This window comes from Bos taurus, chromosome 27, assembly GCF_002263795.3.
Source record: "Bos taurus isolate L1 Dominette 01449 registration number 42190680 breed Hereford chromosome 27, ARS-UCD2.0, whole genome shotgun sequence".
In the NCBI taxonomy this organism is placed as follows: domain Eukaryota; kingdom Metazoa; phylum Chordata; class Mammalia; order Artiodactyla; family Bovidae; genus Bos; species Bos taurus.
Genome location: NC_037354.1, coordinates 44,746,717 through 44,758,611, shown reverse-complemented (window position 1 = coordinate 44,758,611; position 11,895 = coordinate 44,746,717). Strand labels below are relative to the sequence as shown.

The 11,895-nt window shown below is 39.6% G+C and overlaps 1 long non-coding RNA gene across 1 annotated transcript; it reads right to left on the bottom strand.

Moving 5' to 3' along the window:
• Positions 1-2,762: 2,762 nt before the first annotated feature.
• On the bottom strand, positions 2,763-5,805 carry LOC112444623 (uncharacterized). Its single transcript, XR_003032985.2, has 3 exons — positions 5,665-5,805; positions 4,106-4,504; positions 2,763-2,973 (listed from the first exon to the last, which is right to left on the bottom strand). It is a non-coding gene; the product is annotated as an uncharacterized lncRNA (long non-coding RNA).
• Positions 5,806-11,895: the final 6,090 nt, after the last annotated feature.

The window sequence follows — 11,895 nt, the reverse complement described above, 5'->3', positions numbered from 1 at the left end:
AATGCTTTCAAGTTTTCACCATTGAGGATAATGTTTGCTGTGGGTTTGTCATATATAGCTTTTATTATGTTGAGGTATGTTCCTTCTAGTCTTGCTTTCTGGAGAGTTTTTATCATAAATGGATGTTGAATTTTGTCAAAGGCTTTCTCTGCATCTATTGAGATAATCATATGGCTTTTATTTTTCAATTTGTTGATGTGGTGTATTACATTGATTGATTTGCAGATATTGAAGAATCCTTGCATCCCTGGGATAAAGCCCACTTGGTCATGGTGTATAATCTTTTTAATGTGTTTTTGGATTCTGATTGCTAGAATTTTGTTAAGGATTTTTGCATCTATGTTCATCAGTGATATTGGCCTGTAGTTTTCTTTTTTTGTGTGGCATCTTTGTCAGGTTTTGGTATTAGGGTGATGGTGGCCTCATAGAATGAATTTGGAAGTTTACCTTCCTCTGCAATTTTCTGGAAGAGTTTGAGTAGGATAGGTGTTAGCTCTTCTCTAAATTTTTGGTAGAATTCAGCTGTGAAGCCATCTGGACCTGGGCATTTGTTTGTTGGAAGATTTCTGATTACAGTTTCAATTTCCGTGCTTGTGATGGGTCTGTTAAGATTTTCTGTTTTTTCCTGGTTCGATTTTTGAAAGTTGTACTTTTCTAAGAATTTGTCCATTTCTTCCAAGTTGTCCATTTTATTGGCATATAATTGCTGATAGTAGTCACTTATGATCCTTTGTATTTCTGTGTTGTCTGTTGTGATCTCTCCATTTTCTTTTCTAATTTTATTGATTGGATTTTTCTCCCTTTGTTTCTTGATGAGTCTGGCTTATGGTTTGTCAATTTTATTTATCCTTTCAAAGAACCAGCTTTTGGCTTTGTTGATTTTTGCTATGGTCTCTTTTGCTTCTTTTGCATTTATTTCTGCCCTAATTTTTAAGGTTCCTTTCCTTCTACTAACCCTGGGGTTCTTCATTTCTTCCTTTTCTAGTTGCTTTAGGTGTAGAGTTAGGTTATTTATTTGACTTTTTTCTTGTTTCTTTAGGTATGCCTGTATTGCTATGAACCTTCCCCTTAACACTGCTTTTACAGTGTCCCACAGGTTTTGGGTTGTTGTGTTTTCATTTTCATTTGTTTCTATGCATATTTTGATTTCTTTTTTGATTTCTTCTGTGATTTGTTGGTTATTCAGCAGCATGTTGTTCAGCCTCCATATGTTGGAATTTTTAATAATTTCTCCTGTAATTGAGATCTAATCTTACTGCATTGTGGTCAGAAAAGATGCTTGGAATGATTTCATTTTTTAAAAATTTACCACAGCTAGATTTATGGCCCAGGATGTGATCTATCCTGGAGAAGGTTCCATGTGCACTTGAGAAAAAGGTGAAATTCATTGTTTTGGGGTGAAATATCCTATAGATATCAATTAGGTCTAACTGGTCTATTGTATCATTTAAAGTTTGTGTTTCTTTGTTAATTTTCTGTTTAGTTGATCTATCCATAGGTGTGAGTGGGGTATTAAAGTCTCCCACTATTATTGTGTTTTTGTTAATTTCCCCTTTCACAATCCAAGAAGAAGATATAACAATTATAAATATATATGCACCCAACATAGATTAGGAAATTTATCCAGGATTTTAATAAAGATATAAAGTTGGACTTCCACTATTTATAATAAATTACTATCATCTAACTCCGCTCTTTTTATAATAATATTGATATATCATTATTTCAGCTTGTTAACTATTGGATGAAACTAATCCAAAGATGAGACATATCACTTCTGTTTATAAATTACTGTATTAAACACAAAATGGAATAGTTCTGTGGAATTAAAAGTCAAAGGTTATGAAAGCCTCAAATGGCAAGGAGATGGGTGTGTATGTATATATTTGTGCAGCAGTGCGATAAGCAGCGGGGGTGGAGGAAGAGAGCTACTGTGAGTTTTTCCTAAACTTTTAGTGGAATATAGTTGCTTTACAATGCTGTATTAATTTCTGCTGTACAGCAAAGTGAATCAAGTACATATATACACATATCCCCTCTTTTCTGGAATTCCTTCCCATTTAGGTCACCATAGAGCATAGAACTACTGTTGATTGGATATGTACTGTGTTCAAGGCAGGGTCCTGGGTTGTTTTATTCTCAGAATACTTTTCACTAATTATATTTGAAAGGTTAATCCATCAAAATACAGAGTGTGTATATATATGTGTGTGTGTATATGTATTTTTTTTTTTTTTTTTTGTCGTGCAAAACATTCTGATTTAGTCCACTTGGTGGCATTAAAATCAATTCACATTTCATCTTTTGGCAATGCCTTTAGTTTTTGAAGTTAGTATAAATGAGTATAAATGCTGCTTAACTATAAACAAATCTTTTAGTCCCAGAGGGAGACTGAAATTAGCATATCTAGTAAACATACTTAGTTTAAAAAACAAACTATTTTTGTCTGTGCTTTCTACATAAAAACATGTCTGTGTATACTCATACAAAAGTATCCTCACAGCCTATTAAAATTAATACTTTATATAATATCAGAGGTGGACTTCCCTGGTGGCTCAGATGGTAAAGCATCTGCCTACAATGTGGGAGACCCGGGTTTGATCCCTGGGTCAGGAAGATCCCCTGGAGAAGAAAATGGCAGCCCACTCCAGTATTCCTGCCTAGAAAATCTCATGGATGGAGGAGCCTGGTAGGCTACATATAGTCCATGGGGTCACAAAGAGTTGGACACGACTGAATGACTTCACTTTTATGATTTCAGAGGTAGTGTATATAGATGTGTATTAATCTGGTAGGGCAGCCATAACAAAATACCACAGACTGGGTGACTTAATGATAGAAATTTATCTTCTCAAACTTTTGGAAGCTGGAAGTTCCATATCAAGAGAGCAACTGGCTTGTTTTCTGGAGAGAACTCTTCTCTGCTTGCAAATGGAAACTTTCTTGCTGTGTTCCTGTGTCTTCATCCCTCTCCTGCGTGTAATGAGAGAGAGCTCTTGCATCTCTTCCTTTTCTCACAAGGACACCAACTCTAATGCATAGAGGCCCCACCCTCATAACCTCATTTTAAGTGAATTACCTCCTAAAGGCCCTGTCTCCAAATACAGTCCCATCTCAGGGCTTTGAACAATGAAGAACCCTAAGCACATAACTGTTCATACTCCTGCAGAAAGAGACTTGGCCAAACTCTGGTACAGCTTCCATGTCCCTAGGATTACCCCAGAGCCCCTATTCAATTCCTGCCTGAGAAAGCTTCAGTGCTGCCTAGAGAATTTATTCTAGTCAACACTGGGGGAGAAGCCCCTGACTTCCTTTTCTAAGAGCATTTACTAAAAAGGGCTCACAGTTGTGAATGTGAACCTCTCACAGCACATCTTTTCTGCAGGGCCTAAGAGCCATTTCACGTAAATGGGATCCTCAGGATGGATAGAGCCAGCGTCTTCTGGTCGTTGTGGAGGACAGAATCCCAACTCCGCTAACTGCCAGCTCACAAGCACACATGACCAATCACATTACACTGACCATTTATAACTCTTCACTTCTCTGACTCTAATGGGACCCCCAGACTCTCCACATACCTCTTCCTTCAAACTGACCAACCACCTCTGCACAAAGCAGGGAGGAGCTCAGCCGCTATCAACAGTTACTGAGTAAAATCTGCTTTTCCCACTTTCACTGGGGTTTGTCATGTTTATCTTGCACAGCATCGACAAAGGGAATTCGGTTCATAATCCAATTACACAAGGGAGGAGTACTGAAGTGACATGCAGGCCGCTCCGGGTCTACCGGAAGTGAATACGAGCAAGGGCATTCTCTCCCCTTTCCAGGAAGGACGTTATCAATTATCCCCCGCCTCCTCCCTCCTTCCCTAGAATAAGTCAGTTCCCCTTTCCAGGAAGGACGTTATCAATTATCCCCCGCCTCCTCCCCCCTTCCCTAGAATAAGTCAGTATCTGTGACCAGTCAGCTCCGCTCCCTGCTCACCCTTTTCAGAAACGACCCACTCTTCATTCGCTGTAGGCCAGCGTAGGTCACTAGGGTTTAGGAAAGCGTCTCATTGCTTGGAGAGCAGAAGAGCACAACTGTTTCTTCCTGTGGTGCTTACCTGTTGAGGGCTGTGGCAGCCTGGATGCTAAGGGCAGCTAACTCTGAGAGTGAGATAGGCGGAGAGGGTTGAGTAGGGAACACTCTTGGAAGGAAAGGGAAGGAAGAAGGATTGGGCGGAAGAGAAGTTTCACTGCAACGCAGTCTCACTGGAGGCCTCATCTGGAGCTGCTGGGAGTCCTGGAGCGACCGTGACCTGTCGGCGCTGGCTGAGCTAGCTGAGGGGAAGCCTCAGGCTGATCACTGGACGCAGAGCCCTCCAGTCAGGGGACGTGAAGTCCCCAGAGAGGCTCTCAGCAAACGCCTTCTACCGGGTGAGGGCTCCCGTCACTCCACAGTGCACACACACGCAACACAAGGCCAGTAATAGCGGGCCACTTTCTGAGAAGTGCGTCCTGAGCTAGCAACACAAGAGAAGACAAAGGTGAGTTCATTCATCCTAGAGACAAATGGCTAGAACTCATAAACAATGCTCAGGGAAATAAGTCAAATATAAGAATATGCATGCTATAATTTCATTTCCTAAGATGAAAAAATTAACTGGTAACATTAAAGTTTAGATGTTGGAAGTCAAATTATGTTTATACTTGATTTCTTTTTGGTTTCGTAGAATTTTTCCCATTAGCTAGTGTTGATATTTATAATTATAAAGAGCTTTAAGCATAGATTCTATACCTGATTTTGTATGTGTTTTTGTGAAACATTATAATATTAAAGAATATTTCATATATATTTATAAAGTCAGTCAAAATTAGAGCTCCGTAAAAGTTTTCATTTAAGAAAAGTCCGTCAGGTTTTCAAGCTTTTAAAAATGTGTTCATATGAATTCAGTTAGGTAGGGGCCAATGTTTGGGCAGATAAGTATAAGCAGGTAGGAAAATGAAAGCTAGATTACCTGGCTGAAGGCAAAATGTGGAATCAGAACTGAGGAACCTGAGCAAGACATTGGCAAAGACAACACTAGATGCTGGAAACTAGAGCACAGAGCTGTGGTACAAAGCTGGGCATGGCTTTTTGCAGAGTAATAACAATAGTGACATATATTTTGATCTCTGGGTTGGGAAGATCCCCTGGAGGAGGAAATGGAAACCTGCTCCAGTATTCTTGCCTGGGAAATCCCATGGACAGAGGAGCCTGGTGGGCTAGAGTTCATGGGGTCGCAGAGAGTCAGGCATGACGAGTGATTGAGCACTTTCATGGGTCAGACATTCCTTGTCCATGCATTTTAAAATGCTTTTTAAAAATATCATCAACAATTTTCAGAATAAAGAAGCTGATGTTTTTATCTGACGTTTTACTGAAGCAGCTACTGAGATACAAAGTGGTTAATATGCCAAAACCATAAAGCAAAGTATTTTATCTAGAATCCAATCCAAGTCTGTTCCAAAGAAACTTTCTACTATTTATATTATCTATTATCTAATAAAAAACTGAAAGTGATTATATGTACACTTATATAATATACACAAATATGTGTGTGTATATATATATATATATACCTGCATTATATGTATATGTGACAATAATAAATGTATTTAGCCACACAGCCATGACACCGACCATAAAACAGACGAGTCAGAGATGATCTGCCTGAGAAATCATTCAGTTCTGAGGCCGTTCTGTTCAGACATTGCATACGTTTTGGTTCCTTTTCCTCATGTTAATCAGCAGAGGAATTTACATGGAAACAAAAAACCTCAGTTTCTTAACTATTATAACCCACCTGAAGTCATCATTTCTGTTTATTACATCATAATCATCTCTACTTGCCACAAACTGTACATTCTCAAAGAGGAAATTATGATCTCGAGTAAAGACAATGAAACAGGAACAGATGTGCTACTAAAACACAGACATCCTATTATCCTGAAAATGTTCTCCATAATGAAGAACAAGGGAACAGAGATCAGAAGGTATTGTCATATTTCAAAATAGTGTCTGTTCTAGCAGTAGGATCATATTCAAAAAGTAATATCTGCCAAACTTTCCATGTACCCTTCATGGTACTTTATGCTTGACACTTTGTGTTCTAGAGACACTGCAAAAAAATTAGGGGAAAAAAACAATCCCTCTGCACACAGTTGTAGTAAAATTTTTGCTATAGCCTTTGCAACAGTTTTCTCTTTTCTGATTTTCCTTGATCATAGCACAGCAAGTTGACCCTTCCTCCAATTATGGCATTTCTGTTTGGTTCTAACTTCCTTATTCCCAAGACCTCTGTTGGATTGCACTACCTGATTCTTAATATCTGTATCTTTTCACCCTGAGAACAGAGACATTGACAAAATGGATAAATGTGGAATAATACACATTGTTTAAAAAAAAAAAAAGATGCTTGGTTATACACATGAATTCATTAAAGCAGATCTTTCTCAGTTGATATGTGTGAGACATTTGATAGGCTAACAATGCAGAGGGAAAAAAAGATCTGTTGTAGAATCGCAAAGTGGCCATAGTAGAGGGAGGGAGACAGACAAGGTAATTGTGCGCGTGCGTGGGTACTCAGTTGTGTCCGACTCTTTGCGACCCCATGGACTGCAGCACGCCAGGCTTCCCTGTCCTTCCCATCTCCCAGAGCTTGTGCAAACTCAGGTCCATCAAGTGGGTGAGGCCATCCAACCATCTCATCCTCTGTCGCCCCTTCTCTTCCTGTCCTCAGTCTTTCCCAGCAACTCTTCCTTTTTGCTGTTTCGTAGTTTAACCACCTTCTCCACAATTCTGTTTCTTTCTACAAGACTCCCCCATTGTTTATACACTGATTTCTGCATAGGACTGTTAAGCCTAAGCACACGCTAAATTATGTAGTCCTCTGTAAGTAAAACTGTCGGTTATTTTAACACAGTAAGTATAACTGCTTCTTGCTAATATTGTTTTCTTCCAGTAAATTAGAGTGCTGGGAAAAAACAATGATTCATTCACATTCACACAAACACACAATCCCAAATATGATTTTAGATGGAAAAAGTCATAAGTTTTTGGTTGGTGATCTTTTTTCTTATTTTAAATTTCTGTTAAGATTACTGTTGTTTTTCTGTTGAATGGACAAAAAACAAACCTTATATCTGGTACCAAACTCAAAAAACTGAGTAGAAACAGAGAAGGCCATATTTTGTGATGTCCATGGATGTTTCCTATACAACATAATGCATTTTGGGAGGGAGTCAAAGAAGACTGATTTATAAAGAAATGCTTATATCACTGGATCTGCATAGTATCATATGATGATTTAATGCTGAACTCTGAAGCTATACTTGGAAAGAATACAAAAGATGAAATAAATAGTCCTTAAGGAGAGGAAGGAGTCACTTTCTTTCTTGGGAACAAAGCAAGAAATAATAACCTAAGTGAAAGTAGAATTTACTCTGAAAATACCAGAAACTTATCTGACCACAGTGATGATTTGACAAGGGAAGAAACTGCAAATTATTCCAATAGCTGTATCCCTAATAGACTTTTAACCCACACTATATGAAATACAGCAAAACGTATTAAAATGAACAGCAATAAGCAGGCAGAAAGATCTAATGAGAAATCAAATAGGTCATTTTCATTATTATTCATTAGTTTTTAAAAATGCACTTGATATCTTAAAAGGTCTTGGAGTTTATGAACATTTTGTTCTGCCATCTTCTAAGCCAAAAAATTTAAATAAAATATCAGTTCAGTTCAGTTGCTCAGGCATGTCCGACTCTTTATGACCCTATAGACTGCAGCATGCCAGGCCCTCCTGTCCATCACCAACTCCCGGAGCTTACTCAAACTTATGCCCATTGAGTCAGCGATGCCAGCCAACCATCTCATCCTCTGTTGTCCCCTTCTCCTCCTGCCTTCAATCTTTCCCAGTATCAGGGTCTTTTCAAATGAGTAAGCTCTCTGCATCAGGTAGCCAAAGTGTTGGAGTTTCAGCTTCAACATCAGTCCTTCCATGAACACTCAGGACTGAGCTCCTTTTAGGATGGACTGGTTGGATCGCCTTGCAGTCCACGGGACTCCCACGAGTCTTCTCCAACACAACAGTTTAAAAGCATCAGTTCTTAGGCACTCAGTTTTCTTTATAGTCCAACTCTCACATCCATACATGACTACTGGAAAAACCATAGCCTTGACTAGATGGACCATTGTTGGCAAAGTAATGTCTCTGCTTTTTAATATGCTGTCTAGTTTGGTCTCTAGTAAAGTAATGATCAAATTGCCAACATCCGCTGGATCATTGAAAAAGCAAGAGAGTTCCAGAAAAACATCTATTTCTGCCTTATTGACTATGCCAAAGCCTTTGACTGTGTGGGTCACAATAAACTGTGGAAAATTCTGAAAGAGATGGGAATACCAGACCACCTGACCTGCCTCTTGAGAAACTTATATGCAGGTCAGGAAGCAACAGTTAGAACTGGACATGGAACAACAGACTGGTTCCAAATAGGAAAAGGAGTACGTCAAGGCTGTATATTGTCACCCTGCTTATTTAACTTATATGCAGAGTACATCATGAGAAACGCTGGACTGGAAGAAGCACAAGCTGGAATCAAGATTGCCAGGAGAAATATCAAAAACCTCAGATACGCAGATGACACCACCCTATGGCAGAAAGTGAAGAGGAACTAAAAAGCCTCTTGATGAAGGTGAAAGAGGAGAGTGAAAAAGTTGGCTTAAAGCTTAACATTCAGAAAACAAAGATCATGGCATCTGGTCCCATCACTACATGGGAAATAGATGGGGAAACAGGAAACAGTGTCAGACTTTATTTTTTGGGGCTCCAAAATCACTGCAGATGGTGACTGCAGCCATGAAATTAAAAGACGCTTACTCCTTGGAAGGAAAGTTATGACCAACCTAGATAGCATATTCAAAAGCAGAGACATTACTTTGCCAACAAAGGTCCATCTAGTCAAGGCTATGGTTTTTCCTGTGGTCATGTATGGATGTGAGAGTTGGACTGTGAAGAAAGCTGAGCGCTGAAGAATTGATGCTTTTGAACTGTGGTGTTGGAGAAGACTCTTGAGAGTCGCTTGGACTGCAAGGAGATCCAACCAGTCCATTCTAAAGGAGATCAACCTTGGGTATTCTTTGGAAGGAATGATGCTAAAGCTGAAAATCCAGTACTTTGGCCACCACATGCAAAGAGTTGACTCATTGGAAAAGACTCTGATGCTGGGAGGGATTGGGGGCAGGAGGAGAAGGGGATGACAGAGGATGAGATGGCTGGATGGCATCACTGACTTGATGGATGTGAGTTTGAGTGAACTGAAGGAGTTGGTGATAGACAGGGAGGCCTGGAGTGCTGCAATTCATGGGGTCTCAAAGAGTCGGAATTGACTGAGCGAATGAACTGAACTGAGGTTGGTCTTAACTTTCCTCCCAAGGAGTAAGCGTCTTTTAATTTCATTGCTGCAGTCTCCATCTGCAGTGATTTTGGAGCCAAAGTAATAAAGTCAGCCACTGTTTCCACTATTTCCCCATCTATTTGCCATGAAGTGATGGGATCGGATGCCATGATCTTAGTTTTATGAATGTTGAGCTTTAAGCCAACTTTTTCACTCTCTTCTTTCAGTCTCACCAAGAGTCTCTTTAGTTCTTCACTTTCTGCCATAAGGGTGGTGTCATCTGCATATCTGAGGTTATTGATATTTCTCCTGGCAATTTTGATACCAGTCTGTGCTTCTTCCAGGCCAGCATTTTACATGATGTACTCTGCATAGAAGTTAAATAAGCAGGGTGACAATATACAGCCTTAACGTACTCCTTTTCCTATTTGGAACCAGTCTGTTGTTCCATGTCCTGTTGTAACTGTTGCTTCCTGACCTGCATACAGGTTTCTCCAAAGGCAGATCAAGTTGCCTGGTATTCCCATCCCTTTCAGAATTTTCCATAGTTTATTGCGATCCACACAGTTGAAGGCTTTGGCATAGTCAACAAAGCAGAAATAGATGTTTTTCTGGAGTTCTCTTTCTTTTTTGATGATCCAGCAGATGTTTTCCATTTGATGTCTGCTCCCTCTGCCTTTTCTAATATGAGCTTGAACATCTGAAAGTTCACGGTTCACGTATTGTTGAAGTCTGGCTTGGAGAATTTTGAGCATTACTTTACTAGCATGTTACATGAGTGCAATTGTGCCATAGTTTGAGCATTCTTTGGGATTGGAATGCAAGCTGACCTTTTCCAGTCCTGTGGCCACTGCTGACTTCTCCAAATTTGCTGGCATATTGAGTGCAGCAGTTTCACAGCATCATCTTTTAGGATTTGAAATAGCTTAACTGGTATCCCATCACCTTCACTAGCTTTGTTGGTAGTGATGATTCCTAAGACCCACTTGACTTCACATTCCAGGAAGTCAGCTTTAGTTTGGTCCAGCTCTAGGTGAGTGAGCACATCACCATGATTATCTGGGTCATGAAGATCTTTTCTGTATAGTTCTTCTGTGTATTCCTGCCACCCCTTCCTAATATGTCCTGCTTCTGTTAGGTCCATACCATTTCTGTCCTTTATTGTGCCCATCTTTGCATGAAATGTTCCCTCGGTATCTCTAATTTTCTTGAAGAGGTCTCTAGTCTTTCCCATTCCATTGTTTTCCTCTTTTTTTGCACTGATCACTGGGGAAGGCTTTCTTATTTCTCCTTGCTATTCTTTGGAAGTCTGCATTCAAATGGGTATATTTTTCCTTTTCTCCTTTGCTTTTCACATCTCTTCTTTCACAGCTATTTGTAAGGCCACCTCAGACAGCCATTTTCCTTTTTGCATTTCTTTTTCTTGGGGATGGTCTTGATCCCTGTCTGCGGTATAATATGATAAACCACTGTCCATAGTTTATCAGGCACTCTGTCTCTCAGATCTAGTCACTTAAATCTATTTTTCACTTCCACTGTATAATTGTAAGGGATTTGATTTAGGTCATACCTGAATGGTCTAGTGGTTTTCCCTACTTTCCTCAATTTAAGTCTTTATTTGGCAAAAAGGAGTTCATGATCTGAGCCACAGTCAGCTCCCAGTCTTGTTTTTGCTGACTGTATAGAGCTTCTCCATCTTTGGCTGCAAAGAATATAATCAATCTGATTTTGGTGTTGACCATCTGGTGATGTCCATGTATAGAGTCTTCTCTTGTGTTGTTGGAAGAGGGTGTTTGTTATGACCAGTGCATTCTCTTGGCAAAACTCTTGTTAATTTTCACCCTGCTTCATTCTGTACTCCAAAGCCAAATTTGCCTGTTACTCCAGGTGTTTCTTGACTTCCTACTTTTGCATTCCAGTCCCCTATAATGAGAAGGATATCTTTTTTGGGGTGTTAGTTCTAAATGGTCTTGAAGGTCTTCATAGAACTGTCCAACTTCAGGTTCTTCAGCATTACAGGTTGGGGCATAGACTTGCATTACCATGATATTGAATGGTTTCCTTGGAAACAAACAGATCATTCTGTCATTTTTGAGACTGCATCCAAGTACTACATTTCGGACTCTTTTGTTGACTATAATGGCTACTCCATCTCTTCTAAGGTATTCTTGCCCACAGTGGTAGATATAATGGTCATCTGAGTTAAATTCACTCATTCCAACCCATTTTAGTTTGTTGATTCCTAAAATGTTGACATTCACTCTTGCCATCTCCTGTTTGACCACTTCCAATTTGCCTTGATTCATGGACCTAACATTCCAGATTCCTATGCAATATTGCTCTTTACAGCATCAGACGTTGTTTCCATCACCAGTCACATCCACAACTAGGTGTTGTTTTTGCTTTCGCTCCATCTCTTCATTCTTTCTGGAGTTATTTCTCCACTGATCTCCAGTAGCATATTGGGCAC